The sequence below is a fragment of the Zea mays genome, chromosome 6 (assembly GCF_902167145.1).
Source record: "Zea mays cultivar B73 chromosome 6, Zm-B73-REFERENCE-NAM-5.0, whole genome shotgun sequence".
NCBI classification, from domain to species: Eukaryota; Viridiplantae; Streptophyta; class Magnoliopsida; order Poales; family Poaceae; genus Zea; species Zea mays.
Genome location: NC_050101.1, coordinates 138672188 through 138688691, shown reverse-complemented (window position 1 = coordinate 138688691; position 16504 = coordinate 138672188).

Sequence of the window (16504 nt, the reverse complement as noted above, 5' to 3'; positions counted from 1 at the left end):
GTGTGGAAAAGAAACGTAGATAACCGTGGCCTTCACAGGCAGCCGACTGGGGGTTGCCGCTAACCCACGCCTAGAACTCGTCGTAGTCTTGGAACTCCTGGAAGTCTCCTTCCATAGCTTCATCTTCTCCTGAGCAGTGGTTGCAATGCTGACAACCTGGGGATGGGGGGGTTGGTGTGTAGAGCAAGGGTGAGTACACATCAACATACTCAGCAAGTATCCTGTTTGGCTGTAGTGGACTAGCTTTATGTGGGGATAAGTCAAGCAGTTGCTTTTAGTTGGTCAGATTATTATTTACTAATAGAAAGCCAGGTTTTAGCATTAACGCAAGTTATTAGCTCGATGTACCCTTTCCAAACGGAAAGAATACCACTTACCAGCACCATAGTCATAACTAGAACCATCAGTCTCATTGCCACCTGTAAACCAAAATGTCTCTGATCAAGTACCACTAATCACTGGAGCTCCCTTGGCCGCTCATAACCGCGAGCACGGCTGATATATCAGTTTTCAAACACTCTGCAGAGGTTGTGCACTTTACCCACAAGCCGTGATTCCCTTTCTGCCCGGAGAGAGCTACTCCCCATTGACCACTACCTAGGTGGCCTAACAGGGCATCACTACGTAGCCTTTACAAAGATTCCCCGGGGCTGTAGCCACCCGTTAGGTTTCCTAAATGCACCGCACTCCTCCCCAAGGGGCGAACCCAAACTTGGCAGAGTGAGCCGCATACACCGAGCCCCATTGACGGCACGACGGCTAAGCGAACTACACCCCGGATCCTCTAATTATTCAGCTAAGGGCATCCCATTCCACCCTCATGGTTGCACTGTTTTCCCGGGTGGTCATCCAAAGAACAGGTCCTTACGGAGAGGCACTCGAGAAACCGCTCGAGCCCCCTTAAAGGCCACAAGTATAACATCATAACAAGAGAAGGGAAAACAGCGTATCATAGATAATCTCATCATGTTCATTGATTAGAGTTAAGCAATAGCATAAAGCTAAACAATAATAATCCAACCCAAATAGGTAAACTAGGACATGGATAACAAAGCTAGTCAATCCTTAGGCATAAATGTGTAATGCAGGAGGTGAATTAAAGAATGAATAGGACAGAGATAGTGAAAGGGAATTAGGCTTACACCTAGTTCCTATATAATTTTGGTGGTTGAATTGCCCAACACAAATCTTTGGACTAACTTGTTTGCCCAAGTGTATAGTATATACAGGTGTAAAAGGTTCACACTTAGCCAATAAAAAGACCAAGTTTTGGATTCAACAAAGGAGCAAAGGGGCAACCGAAGGCACCCCTGGTCTGGCGCACCGGACTGTCCGGTGTGCCACCGGACAGTGAACAGTACCTGTCCGGTGCACCAGGGGACTCAGACTCCAACTCGCCACCTTCGGGAAATTCCAAGGCGACTCGGCTATAATTCACCGGACTGTCCGGTGTACACCGGACAGTGTCCGGTGCGCCAAGGGAAGTCGGCCTCAGGAACTCGCCAGCCTCGGGTTCGCGCGGCAGCCGCTCCGCTAAAATTCACCGGACTGTCCGGTGTGCACCGGACTGTCCGGTGTGCCAGCGGAGCAACGTCCCTCTGCGGCGCCAACGGCTCCCTGCGGTGCATTTATTGCGCGCGCAGCGCGCGCAGACGTCAAGCACGCCCATGCCGGTGCACCGGACATCAAACAGTACATGTCCGGTGTGCACCGGACACTCAGGAGGGCCCACAAGTCAGAAGCTCCAACGGCTAGAATCCAACGGCAGTGATGACGTGGCAGGGGCACCGGACTGTCCGGTGCGCCATCGAACAGACAGCCTCCCAACGGCCACTTTTGGTGGTTGGGGCTATAAATACCCCAACCACCCCACCATTCATTGCATCCAAGTTTTCCACTTCTCAACTACTACAAGAGCTCTAGCATTCAATTCTAGACACACTAAAGAGATCAAATCCTCTCCAATTCCACACAAAGCCCTAGTGACTAGTGAGAGTGATTTGCCGTGTTCATTTGAGCTCTTGCGCTTGGATTGCTTCTTTTCTTTCTCACTTGTTCTTGAGATCACAACTCCATTGTAATCAAGGCAAGAGGCACCAATTGTGTGGTGGCCCTTGCGGGGAAGTTTTGTTCCCGGCTTTGAATTGAGAAGAGAAGCTCACTCGGTCCGAGGGACCGTTTGAGAGAGGGAAGGGTTGAAAGAGACCCGGCCTTTGTGGCCTCCTCAACGGGGAGTAGGTTTGCAAGAACCGAACCTCGGTAAAACAAATCTCCGTGTCTCACTTGCTTATTCGCTTGGGATTTGTTTTGCACCCTCTCTCTCGGACTCATTTATATTTCTAACACTAACCCGGCTTGTAGTTGTGTTTATATTTGTAAATTTCAGTTTCGCCCTATTCACCCCCCCCCTCTAGGCGACTATCAATTGGTATCGGAGCCCGGTGCTTCATTAGAGCCTAACCGCTCGAAGTGATGTCGGGAGATCACGCCAAGAAGGAGATGGAGACCGGCGAAAAGCCCACTACAAGCCACGGGAGCACTTCATCGGAAGAGTCCCGCACCAAAAGGAGGGAGAAGAAGAAGAGCTCCTCCAACAAAGGGAAGGAGAAGAAATCTTCTTCTCATCACAAAGAGAAGAAGGAAAAATCTTCTTCCCACAAGCCGCATCGGAAAGGCGACAAGCACAAGAGGATGAGGAAGGTGGTCTACTACGAGACCGACACTTCATCAACATCGACCTCCGACTCCGATGCGCCCTCCGTCACTTCTAAGCGCCAAGAGCGCAAGAAGTATAGTAAGATCCCCCTACGTTACCCTCGCATTTCCAAACATACACCTTTACTCTCCGTCCCATTAGGCAAACCACCAACATTTGATGGTGAAGATTACGCTAGGTGGAGCGATTTAATGCGATTTCATCTAACCTCGCTCCACAAAAGCATATGGGATGTTGTTGAGTTTGGCGCGCAGGTACCATCCGTAGGGGATGAGGACTATGATGAGGATGAAGTGGCCCAAATCGAGCACTTCAACTCTCAAGCAACAACAATACTCCTCGCCTCTCTAAGTAGAGAGGAGTATAACAAAGTACAAGGGTTAAAGAGCGCCAAGGAGATTTGGGATGTACTCAAAACCGCGCACGAGGGAGACGAGCTCACCAAGATCACCAAGCGGGAAACGATCGAGGGGGAGCTCGGTCGGTTCCGGCTTCACAAAGGAGAGGAGCCACAACACATGTACAACCGGCTCAAGACTTTGGTGAACCAAGTGCGCAACCTCGGGAGCAAGAAGTGGGACGATCACGAAGTGGTAAATGTTATTTTAAGATCTCTCATTTTTCTTAATCCCACTCAAGTTCAATTGATTCGTGGTAATCCTAGATATACTAAAATGACCCCCGAGGAAGTTATCGGGCATTTTGTAAGTTTTGAGTGCATGATAGAAGGCTCGAGGAAAATCAACGAGCTTGGCGACTCATCCGAAGCCCAACCCGTTGCATTCAAGGCAACGGAGGAGAAGAAGGAGGAGGCTACACCAAGTCGACAACCAATCGACGCCTCCAAGCTCGACAATGAGGAAATGGCGCTCGTCATCAAGAGCTTCCGCCAAATCCTCAAACAAAGGAGGGGGAAAGACTACAAGTCCCGCTCCAAGAAGGTTTGCTACAAGTGTGGTAAGCCCGGTCATTTTATTGCTAAATGTCCTATATCTAGTGACAGTGACCGAGGTGACGACAAGAAGGGGAGACGAAAGGAAAAGAAGAGGTATTACAAGAAGAAGGGCGGCTGTCACACCCGGTTTTTAGAAGGCAAACCGAATGCGAACCATGTACGTGCCAGGATCAGTTATTCACGTACACAGCAGTTACATAATATGGACATCATCACACAGTGCTCAAAATAGTATTAATAAGGGAAATAGTCGATTACATCATACGTCTGAGACGTCCATATAGTTCTTACAATAAATCAAAGTGCGGAAAAGAAACGTAGATAACGCGGCCTTCACAGGCAGCCGACTGGGGGTTGCCGCTAACCCACACCTAGAACTCGTCGTAATCTTGGAACTCCTGGAAGTCTCCTTCCACAGCTTCATCTTCGCCTGAGCAGTGGTTGCAATGCTGACAACCTGGGGGGGGTTTGGTGTGTAGAGCAAGGGTGAGTACACATCAACATACTCAGCAAGTATCCTATTTGGCTGTAGTGGACTAGCTTTATGTGGGGATAAGTCAAGCAGTTGCTTTTAGTTGGTCAGGTTATTACTTACTAGTAGAAAGCCAAGTTTTAGCATTAACCCAAGTTATTAACCCAATGTATCCTTTCCAAACGGAAAGAATACCACTTACCAATACCATAATCATAACCGGAACCAACAGTCTCATAACCACCTGTACCACAATGTCTCTGATCAAGTACCACTAATCATTGGAGCTCCCTTGGCCGCTCATAACCGCGAGCACGGCTGATATATCAGTTTTCAAACACTCTGCAGAGGTTGTGCACTTTACCCACAAGCCGTGATTCCCATTCTGCCCGGAGATCATGACTCTCCATTGATCACTACCAAGGTGATCCAGCAGGGCATCACTACGAAGCCTTTACAAAGATTCCCCGGGGCTGTAGCCACCCGTTAGGTTTCCTAAATGCACCGCACTCCTCCCCAAGGGGCGAACCCAAACTTGGCAGAGCGAGCCGCATACACCGAGCCCCATTGACGGCACGACGGCTAAGTGAACTACACCCCGGATCCTCTAATTATTCAGCTAAGGGCACCCCATTCCACCCTCATGGTTGCACTGTTTTCCCGGGCGGTCATCCATAGAACAGGTCCTTACGGAGAGGCACTCGAGAAACCGCTCGAGTCCCCTTGAAAACCACAAGTATAATCATAAAGAAGAACGGGAAAACAGCGTATCATAGATAATCACATCATGTTCATTGATTAGAGTTGAGCAATAGCATCAGACTAAGTAGTAATAATCCGACCCAAATAGGTAAACAAGGACATGGATAACAAAAGCTAGTCAATCCTTAGGTATAAATGTGTAAAGCGGGAGGTGAATTAAAGAATGAATAGGACATAGATAGGTCAAAGGACACTTGCCTCCACCAAACGACTGCTGCTCAGGGGCTTCTCCTGCGAATTCCTCGGGCTCTTCGACCGGATCGTTCTCTATGCGAGCGCAAACATACATACATACATCCACATATTTAATACAAAAGAACAGTACACCATACAAGATAACAAATAAAGCGAATATGCATCAAGTATGACATTCGATAACGCATTTGTTGTGGTTAGAAAGAAACGGGAAAGGTCTCGCAGGGGGGGGTTAAATCTTATGCACTAATGACACAATTGGTTTTTTTTACAAAAGAATTCTGTTACATATACACTAATGGAAACCTAATCACTTTTAGTTGATCAACATTGCACAGGGTAAACAATTAACTACGTGCATCAATAGCATAACGGAATTTTAAATTACACTTCCTATTTTCCCATAGCATGAACAGTGATTAGCCTACTTAAAATACAGTAATTATGATTACAGAAAGTAAATAAAATAAAATAAAAAAAAATAAAAAAAACAGAAGGGGGGGGGGGGGCGGTTGAACCGGCCCTAGGGCGGTTGAACCGGCCCTAGGCGGGGCGCGGGCGCGGGCGGCTGAACCGGCGGGGCAGGGGGCGGCGCAGGGGGCGGCCGAGCCGGGGGGGGGGCGGCCGAACCGGCGGGCAGGGAGGCGGCGCAGGGGGCGGCCGAGCCGGGGGGGGGGGGGCGGCCGAACCGGCGGGCAGGGAGGCGGCGCAGGGGGCGGCCGAGCCGGGGGGCGGGGCGGCCGAACCGGCGGGCAGGGAGGCGGCGCAGGGGGCGGCCGAGCCGGGGGGCGGGGCAGCCGAACCGGCGGGCAGGGAGGCGGCGCAGGGGGCGGCCGAGCCGGGGGGCGGGGCGGCCGAACCGGCGGGCAGGGAGGCGGCGCAGGGGGCGGCCGAGCCGGGGGGCGGGGCGGCCGAACCGGCGGGCAGGGAGGCGGCCGAACCGGCCATGGGGAGAGGGGAGAGGGGATGGGGGAGGGAGGAGAGGGGGAGGGGGAGCTCACCGGGGAGGGGCGCGACGGCGAGGGGCGGCCGGCGGCAGGGGCGGTCGAGGGCGGCGGTTGGGCAGGGGGCGGCGGCGGCTTAGGGCAGGGGTAGGGGCGGCGGCTTAGGGAGAGGGAGAGAAAATGAGAGAAAATGAGAGGGAGAGGGAGAGGGTTTGGGGAAAAAGGGGAGGTGGGGGGGGGCGGTTGGGCCTATTGGGCCCAGGGGGGGCGCGCAGGGGCGGCTGGGCCGGCCGGGGTCGGCCCACGGCGCGGGAGAGAGGAAAAAAAAAAGGAGGAGAGAGAAAGAGAGAGAGAAAAGAGAAAGAAAAGAGAAAGAAAACATTTTCGAAATCCGATCCTTCTACATGAATGCATTTGCACTTTCAAAGCAATCAAAGGAAATGCAAGGTTCGGCATGGTGCATCGAGCAACATAAAGCATTTAGGGTTTTTCTTACACGGGAAATCCAAACCGAATCCCGCTAGAACTTTGGAAAAGGTCAAGGTTTAGCGAGGGAAAAAGAAAAGGAAAGGTAACGCCCGAATTTTGGCGAGTAAAGAAAAGAAAAAAATTCAACTGCAAAATTCGGGGCGTTACAAACCTATCCCCCTTAAAAGAATCTCGCCCTCGAGATTCAGGGCTGGCTAGCAAAGAGCTCCGGGTACTTGGCCATCAGATCATCTTCACGCTCCCAGGTTGCTTCTTCCTCAGAGTGGTGATTCCATCTGACTTTGCACATTCTGACGGTCTTCCTTCGGGTGACTCTATCTGCAACCTCAAGGATCTGAGCTGGCTTCTCAACATAGGTCAAGTCCTCCTGGACTTCCAGACCTTCCACTGGCAACTGCTCTTCTGGCATACGCAAGCACTTCTTCAACTGAGACACATGAAAGACATCATGCACAGCAGACAAATTCTCTGGCAAACTGAGCTGATAAGCCACTTCTCCACGTCTTGCAAGAATCTGATACGGACCAATGTAGCGGGGTGCTAGCTTGCCTTTCACTCCGAATCTTCTGACTCCTCTGATCGGTGACACTTTCAGATAGACAAAGTCTCCGACTTCGAAACTCAGCTCTCTTCTTCTTGTGTCTGCATAGCTTCGCTGCCTTGATTGCGCTATCTTCAGATTCTCTCGGACCATCTTGATGTTCTCTTCGGCTTCAAGCAAAATGTCTGGCCCAAACACTTGCTTCTCTCCAGGCTGATCCCATTGCAACGGAGTTCTACAACTCCTTCCATAGAGCGCCTGAAATGGTGACATCTTCAAACTGGCCTGATAACTGTTGTTATAGGAAAACTCCGCATAAGGCAATCTCTTATCCCATCCGGACTGATCTTGCAATGCACAGGCTCTCAACATATCTTCAAGAATTTGATTGGTTCTTTCAGTCTGACCATCTGTCTGCGGGTGATAAGCTGAACTGAAATTCAGATGCGTGCCCAAGGCTTCATGCAACTGCTGCCAGAAATGAGAGGTGAACTGCGTTCCTCTGTCTGACACTATCTTCTTTGGCACACCATGAAGACAAACGATCCGAGACATATACAATTCTGCCAATACTGCACTGTTGTAGTTGGTCTTGACAGGTATGAAGTGGGCTGACTTGGTCAAGCGGTCCACTACTACCCAAATGGAATCGTAGCCGGCTCGAGTGCGAGGCAATCCGACTATGAAATCCATACCAATTTCATCCCATTTCCACTGAGGGATCTGCAACGGTTGCAACAATCCAGCTGGTCTCTGGTGTTCTGCCTTAATTCTTCGACAACTATCGCACATAGCCACATGCTCTGCGATTTCCCTTTTCATTCCGTACCACCAGAATTTCTTCTTCAGATCCTGATACATCTTCTCACTGCCAGGGTGAATCGAATAGGCTGTCTCATGAGCTTCCTTAAGAATCAACTCCCGAATAGACTGGACATTGGGAACACACAAGCGGTCTTTGAACCATACCACTCCTTCTGCATCTTCTCGAAAATCTTTGCCTTTGCCTTCTAGAATCAATCGCCGAATCTCACTGATCTTCTCATCATTCTTCTGCGCGTCTTTGATTTCGCGCTCCAAGGTAGGTTCCAATTCAACTGTGACTCCTCGAGAATTGTTCAGAAATCCGAGACTCAACCTGTCAAACTCCTTGGCCAACTCATAAGGCATCGGGCGAGCAACCATCAGATTGACTTGACTCTTTCTGCTCAAAGCATCTGCCACTACGTTTGCTTTGCCTGGATGGTAATGAATCTCCAACTCATAGTCTTTGATCAATTCTAACCATCTTCGTTGCCTCATGTTCAATTCTGACTGAGTGAATATGTACTTCAGACTCTTGTGGTCTGTGTAAACATCGCATTTCTGTCCATACAAATAGTGCCTCCATGTCTTCAGTGCGTGAACCACTGCTGCCAACTCTAGATCATGGATTGGGTAATTCTTCTCATGAACCTTCAGCTGTCGGGACGAGTAAGCCACAACTCTTCCCTCTTGCATCAACACACATCCCAAACCTGTGTAACAAGCATCACAATACACCGAGAAGGGCTTGTGCACATCAGGCAAGACTAGGACAGGCGCTGTTGTCAACTTCTCTTTCAGCGCTTCAAAGGCCTCTTGGCATTTCTGGGTCCACTTGAACTCAACCTTGTTGCCTAGCAACGCTGTCATTGGCTTCGCAATCTTCGAAAACCCTTCAATGAATCGCCGATAATATCCGGCCATTCCAATGAAGCTCTTGATTCCTCTAGCATCTGTTGGCGCTTTCCAGTTCAGAATGTCTGCCACTTTCTTCGGATCCACAGCCAATCCTTCTTTGTTGATTATGTGACCCAAGAACAGGACTTCACTGATCCAGAACTCACACTTGCTCAACTTTGCATACAACTGGTGCTCTCGCAATCTCTGCAATACCATCCTCAAATGATCTGCATGCTCTTCTTCACTTTGAGAATAAACCAGAATGTCATCAATGAATACCACCACGAACTTATCAAGATAATCCATGAATACACTGTTCATCAAGTTCATGAAGAACGCTGGCGCATTGGTCAAACCAAAAGACATCACTGTGAACTCATATAAACCATACTTGGTAATGAATGCCGTCTTCGGAATGTCCGAAGGTCGGATCCTGAGCTGATGATAACCTGACCTCAGATCAATCTTGGAGAACACACTGGCTCCTCTCAACTGGTCGAACAGATCTTCTATTCTGGGCAAAGGATACTTGTTCTTGATCGTGACCTCATTCAAAGCTCGATAATCAATACACATCCTCTTGGTGCCATCTTTCTTTTCCACAAATAGGACAGGGGCGGCCCAAGGCGAGGTGCTTGGCCGGATGTAACCTTTCTCTGACAGCTCATCAATCTGCTTCTTAAGTTCATCCAACTCTGGTCCAGATATTCTGTAAGCTCTCTTGAAGATAGGGGCGGTTCCAGGAAGAAGCTCTATAGCAAATTCAACTTTCCGCTCTGGTGGCATACCCGGTAAATCCTTTGGAAACACATCTGGGAATTCAGACACAACCTTGATACTCTCAATTGGGTCTGCTTCACTGCTATCGACAGCCATCTGATAACAACTTCCTTTCTTTGGCTCAGGCGGGACTAACTCGGTCACCACTTCCTCTCCTAGTGGGGACACCAACTTGATGGTCCTTTTATCACAACTGATAACTGCCTGATACTTATCTAACCAATTCATCCCTAGGATGACATCTATTCCCTGAGTACCCATTACTATAAGGTTGGCGGGAAACGCTATCCCCCTTATTTCCACACTTACATTTAAACAAATGCTATCAGCTCGAATTCTACCACCGGCTGAGTCAATTTGAATGGGGGTTAACATGGTAGTAGTTGGAAGATTATGTGCTTCTACCCATGATGCAGTAATGAAAGAATGTGTTGCTCCAGTATCAAATAACACTTCTGCAATATGGGAATCGACTGGGAACATACCTACTGTCATGCCGGGGGTCTCCTGAACTGCTTCAGCCTCCAAGTGATTCAATCTTCCATGATTATAGCGCTGCTGAGAGCGATTGCCTGCTCCAGGCTGAGGCACATTCTGCTTTGCTGGGGCATTGGGGCCTGACTGCTGCTGGGCTGCCTTCTTCGGACATTGCATCACCCAGTGGCCTTGCTCTCCACAGTGGAAACATGCCCTGTTTCCAACTTGAGCTGGTGCTGCCTGACTGTTCTGCTGATTTGCTGGGGCAGGAAGACGAGGTGCTTGCTGATTCTGCTTCTGAAACTGACCTCCTGACTGATTGCTCTGACGGTTCTGGTACTGATGCTGAGGATACTGCCTTTGGAACTGCTGATACTGCTGACGCTGCTGATGCTGCTGAGGTGGACGCTGGTTCTGCCTGAACTGCTGAGGTTGATTGCCTGAGAAACGGGGACGGCTGCTGCTTCCAGGCTGGGGTCCACTGATCTTGCGCTTACGATCTTCCATCTCCTTACGCTTCCTTTCTGTCATGATTGCTCTGTCAATCAGGTGCTGGAATGTCGGGAAGGTGTGATTCATCAGCTGATACTGCAGAGGGTCAACCAAGCCTCTCAGGAAACGGTACTGTCGCTTGGCGTCGGTATTGACATCTTCAGGAGCATAGCGAGACAATTGCAGAAACCTGTCTCGATACTCACTGACAGACGATGACCCTAGCTTAAGGGCCAGGAACTCCTCCTTCTTCACTGTCATCAGACCTGCAGGCACATGATACTGACGAAAGCTACCTCTGAATTCTTCCCAGGTGATGGTGTCGGGGTTGGCATGGGTGGCGAGGTAAGACTCCCACCATGACTGGGCTGCTCCTCTCAACAGACGGGGACCATACAGAACTTTCTCCCTGTCATCGCACTGAGCGGTATGCAACTCCCGCTCCACAGTGCGCAGCCAATCTTCAGCATCCATGGGGTCAGAAGAGTGAGCGAACGTTGGTGGATGACCTCTCATGAATTCAGCACGCTTATCTCTAGGCATCTGAGGCATCTGAGGCTGGGGTGGTGCTTGCTGCTGCTGCTGCTGCTGCTGAATGGCGGCCAAAGTCTGACCGATAGCTTGAACTGCCTGAGTCTGCATCAGAAACATCTGCTCAATCGACATCGGGGGCGGGGGCGGCAGGTGCTGCTGCTGGGGCACCTCATCCTGCGGAGCGGCTCGCTCCTGCTGAGCACGCCTTCCTCCTCTACGCCTGTTCTCTGACATCTGCAGAACGCAACCACACATCAGAACTGATCTGGCAAGGCTTGCAGCATAAGAAAAGAGTATAGAATTCTCCAACAGCACTGAACAGATGAGCATCTTCACTGATCTCCAACACAGACCACACAGCTTCTCAGATAAAGAGGAAAGGAGAATAATGGGTTTCCCAACTATATAACTAACTTTATTGACATAGTATGTAAACCAAAATGCAGGGGATACCCACACTCTGGTGACAATCATTACAAAGATCCAAACCAAACATAGTTCATCATGACAAACATAGATGCACAGGATATAGCAAACTACCCTGTCTAACTAAAACTAACTAAGATCGAGACTAACGCTAAGACTGAAGCTTCCATGTATATATTTCGTATTAATTACAAGATCCAATTCTAACGATCTATGGTTCTAGGTTGATCTTGGTCTTGCAGGCGGGATTGCCATAAGACTGGTGTCCACGCTGAGGTGAGCGGTACGGGTGCTGAGTCCCAACGGGAGCGGGGGATCCACCGTCCAGAAAACGACGTTCCGCGCGCTCAGCCCGCAGCAGGGCGATCTCAGCACGAGCCCTACTCAGCTCGTCTAGTGCATGGTCCAGCTCCGTGTTTAGCACGGCGGCTAGGTTGACTGTGCTGCTCAACCTAGGATTGCCCTCACCGACAGGTGAGACAATCACGCCTCCTGTGCTGCCAGATGAACGGCGGGGGTAATACTTCAGGTCAAGGCCGTCAGCTGCCCCACCGAAAACCGAGCAGTAGTGCGAAAGCGCACGCCGTGCAGCATCTTGCATGGCTGCCTCAGCTGAGTCCCGCTCAGAGATAGAATAGTGCTCTGAACAGGCCTCTGCACCCTGGAGACTGTCCTCCGGGCAGCGCACCAAGCAAGTCGCCTCCCAGCGGTCCGGGTAGACCCCGCGACTATGCTGGTAGACCACACAGCGATACTCGACGGACCAAGTATGCCGGTCAAATGCCCGACGTAGCAGGGTGTCGAGCGCATCGTGGAAGTGACACCCGCGAGCAGCGTCGCGAGTGATGGGTCGAGCAACCCATCCTTCCGGCTCAGGATTAGCAGAGAAGTCGGTGTCGTGGCTCGAGCTGTCGTCGCCATCTCCGTCGTCTGGGTCTCCTCCAGCAGCTACTCCAGAAGCTGGGGCACCCAGTGGTGGTGCAGGGGGCGGCTCCAGAGAAAGCACAGGGGAGCAGCTCCTCACAGACTCTATCTCCTGGTGGAGCGAGAGGGAAGAGCTCCGCTGCTCCTGTCGTCGACGCTCCTGCTCCTCACGCAGGCGGTGGTGTAGTCTCTCCAAGTGGCTGGACTGTCCGGCCACGGGACGGCGAAGCGGACGCTCAGCAAGGCGGGAGGGTAAGAAGGGGATGACTGACTTTCGTGCAGTGTGTCTAAGTCGAGCCATCTACAAAAGACATCGCAAGCAAAAGGGTGAGAACAGAATTAATATGACCAGCGAGTAATGAATCATAAGTAAATGAAGGATCAGAATAAAACACAATTTTTAGCAAGGTATAATATATAGTAGAACATAGGTTTGGTCAGTAGGACCAACTTTTGAAGGGATATCAAAGTCAAGGAAGAGACAGAGGTCTATAATCCTTAGAACGACCATTCTACTCTAGGTTAGCGGTCCTACAGTCAGCACGGCTTCGATACCACTTATGTCACACCCGGTTTTTAGAAGGCAAACCGAATGCGAACCATGTACGTGCCAAGATCAGTTATTCACGTACACAGCAGTTACATAATATGGACATCATCACACAGTGCTCAAAATAGTATTAATAAGGGAAATAGTCGATTACATCATACGTCTGAGACGTCCATATAGTTCTTACAATAAATCAAAGTGCGGAAAAGAAACGTAGATAACGCGGCCTTCACAGGCAGCCGACTGGGGGTTGCCGCTAACCCACACCTAGAACTCGTCGTAATCTTGGAACTCCTGGAAGTCTCCTTCCACAGCTTCATCTTCGCCTGAGCAGTGGTTGCAATGCTGACAACCTGGGGGGGGTTTGGTGTGTAGAGCAAGGGTGAGTACACATCAACATACTCAGCAAGTATCCTGTTTGGCTGTAGTGGACTAGCTTTATGTGGGGATAAGTCAAGCAGTTGCTTTTAGTTGGTCAGGTTATTACTTACTAGTAGAAAGCCAAGTTTTAGCATTAACCCAAGTTATTAACCCAATGTATCCTTTCCAAACGGAAAGAATACCACTTACCAATACCATAATCATAACCGGAACCAACAGTCTCATAACCACCTGTACCACAATGTCTCTGATCAAGTACCACTAATCATTGGAGCTCCCTTGGCCGCTCATAACCGCGAGCACGGCTGATATATCAGTTTTCAAACACTCTGCAGAGGTTGTGCACTTTACCCACAAGCCGTGATTCCCATTCTGCCCGGAGATCATGACTCTCCATTGATCACTACCAAGGTGATCCAGCAGGGCATCACTACGAAGCCTTTACAAAGATTCCCCGGGGCTGTAGCCACCCGTTAGGTTTCCTAAATGCACCGCACTCCTCCCCAAGGGGCGAACCCAAACTTGGCAGAGCGAGCCGCATACACCGAGCCCCATTGACGGCACGACGGCTAAGTGAACTACACCCCGGATCCTCTAATTATTCAGCTAAGGGCACCCCATTCCACCCTCATGGTTGCACTGTTTTCCCGGGCGGTCATCCATAGAACAGGTCCTTACGGAGAGGCACTCGAGAAACCGCTCGAGTCCCCTTGAAAACCACAAGTATAATCATAAAGAAGAACGGGAAAACAGCGTATCATAGATAATCACATCATGTTCATTGATTAGAGTTGAGCAATAGCATCAGACTAAGTAGTAATAATCCGACCCAAATAGGTAAACAAGGACATGGATAACAAAAGCTAGTCAATCCTTAGGTATAAATGTGTAAAGCGGGAGGTGAATTAAAGAATGAATAGGACATAGATAGGTCAAAGGACACTTGCCTCCACCAAACGACTGCTGCTCAGGGGCTTCTCCTGCGAATTCCTCGGGCTCTTCGACCGGATCGTTCTCTATGCGAGCGCAAACATACATACATACATCCACATATTTAATACAAAAGAACAGTACACCATACAAGATAACAAATAAAGCGAATATGCATCAAGTATGACATTCGATAACGCATTTGTTGTGGTTAGAAAGAAACGGGAAAGGTCTCGCAGGGGGGGGTTAAATCTTATGCACTAATGACACAATTGGTTTTTTTACAAAAGAATTCTGTTACATATACACTAATGGAAACCTAATCACTTTTAGTTGATCAACATTGCACAGGGTAAACAATTAACTACGTGCATCAATAGCATAACGGAATTTTAAATTACACTTCCTATTTTCCCATAGCATGAACAGTGATTAGCCTACTTAAAATACAGTAATTATGATTACAGAAAGTAAATAAAATAAAATAAAAAAAAATAAAAAAAAAACAGAAGGGGGGGGGGCGGTTGAACCGGCCCTAGGGCGGTTGAACCGGCCCTAGGCGGGGCGCGGGCGCGGGCGGCTGAACCGGCGGGGCAGGGGGCGGCGCAGGGGGCGGCCGAGCCGGGGGGGGGGGCGGCCGAACCGGCGGGCAGGGAGGCGGCGCAGGGGGCGGCCGAGCCGGGGGGGGGGGGGGGCGGCCGAACCGGCGGGCAGGGAGGCGGCGCAGGGGGCGGCCGAGCCGGGGGGCGGGGCGGCCGAACCGGCGGGCAGGGAGGCGGCGCAGGGGGCGGCCGAGCCGGGGGGCGGGGCGGCCGAACCGGCGGGCAGGGAGGCGGCGCAGGGGGCGGCCGAGCCGGGGGGCGGGGCGGCCGAACCGGCGGGCAGGGAGGCGGCGCAGGGGGCGGCCGAGCCGGGGGGCGGGGCGGCCGAACCGGCGGGCAGGGAGGCGGCCGAACCGGCCATGGGGAGAGGGGAGAGGGGATGGGGGAGGGAGGAGAGGGGGAGGGGGAGCTCACCGGGGAGGGGCGCGACGGCGAGGGGCGGCCGGCGGCAGGGGCGGCCGAGGGCGGCGGTTGGGCAGGGGGCGGCGGCGGCTTAGGGCAGGGGTAGGGGCGGCGGCTTAGGGAGAGGGAGAGAAAATGAGAGAAAATGAGAGGGAGAGGGAGAGGGTTTGGGGAAAAAGGGGAGGTGGGGGGGGCGGTTGGGCCTATTGGGCCCAGGGGGGGGCGCGCAGGGGCGGCTGGGCCGGCCGGGGTCGGCCCACGGCGCGGGAGAGAGGAAAAAAAAAAGGAGGAGAGAGAAAGAGAGAGAGAAAAGAGAAAGAAAAGAGAAAGAAAACATTTTCGAAATCCGATCCTTCTACATGAATGCATTTGCACTTTCAAAGCAATCAAAGGAAATGCAAGGTTCGGCATGGTGCATCGAGCAACATAAAGCATTTAGGGTTTTTCTTACACGGGAAATCCAAACCGAATCCCGCTAGAACTTTGGAAAAGGTCAAGGTTTAGCGAGGGAAAAAGAAAAGGAAAGGTAACGCCCGAATTTTGGCGAGTAAAGAAAAGAAAAAAATTCAACTGCAAAATTCGGGGCGTTACAGCGGCGATGCCCATGTTTGTCGCGAGTGGGACTCCGACGAGAGCTCAAGCGACTCCTCCGACGACGAGGACGCCGCCAACATCGCCGTCACCAAGGGACTCCTCTTCCCCAACGTCGGCCACAAGTGCCTCATGGCAAAGGACGGCAAAAAGAAGGTTAAATCTAAATCCTCCACTAAATATGAATCCTCTAGTGATGACAATGCTAGTGATGAGGAAGATAATTTGCGTTCCCTTTTTGCCAACCTTAACATAGCTCAAAAAGAAAAATTGAATGAATTGGTTAGTGCTATTCATGAAAAGGACGACCTTTTGGATTCCCAAGAGGATTGTCTAATTAAAGAAAACAAAAAACATGTTAAGGTTAAAAAGGCTTATGCTCTAGAAGTAGAAAAATGTGAAAAATTATCTAGTGAGCTAAGCACTTGCCGTGAAATAATTGACAACCTTAGGAATGAAAATGCTATTTTAAATGCTAAGGTTGATTCTCATGTTTGTGATGTTTCAATTTCCACTCCTAGAGATAATAATGATGATTTGCTTGCTAGGATTGAAGAATTGAACATTTCTCTTGCTAGCCTTAGAGTAGAAAATGAAAAGTTGATTACTAAGGCTAAAGAACTAGATGTTTGCAATG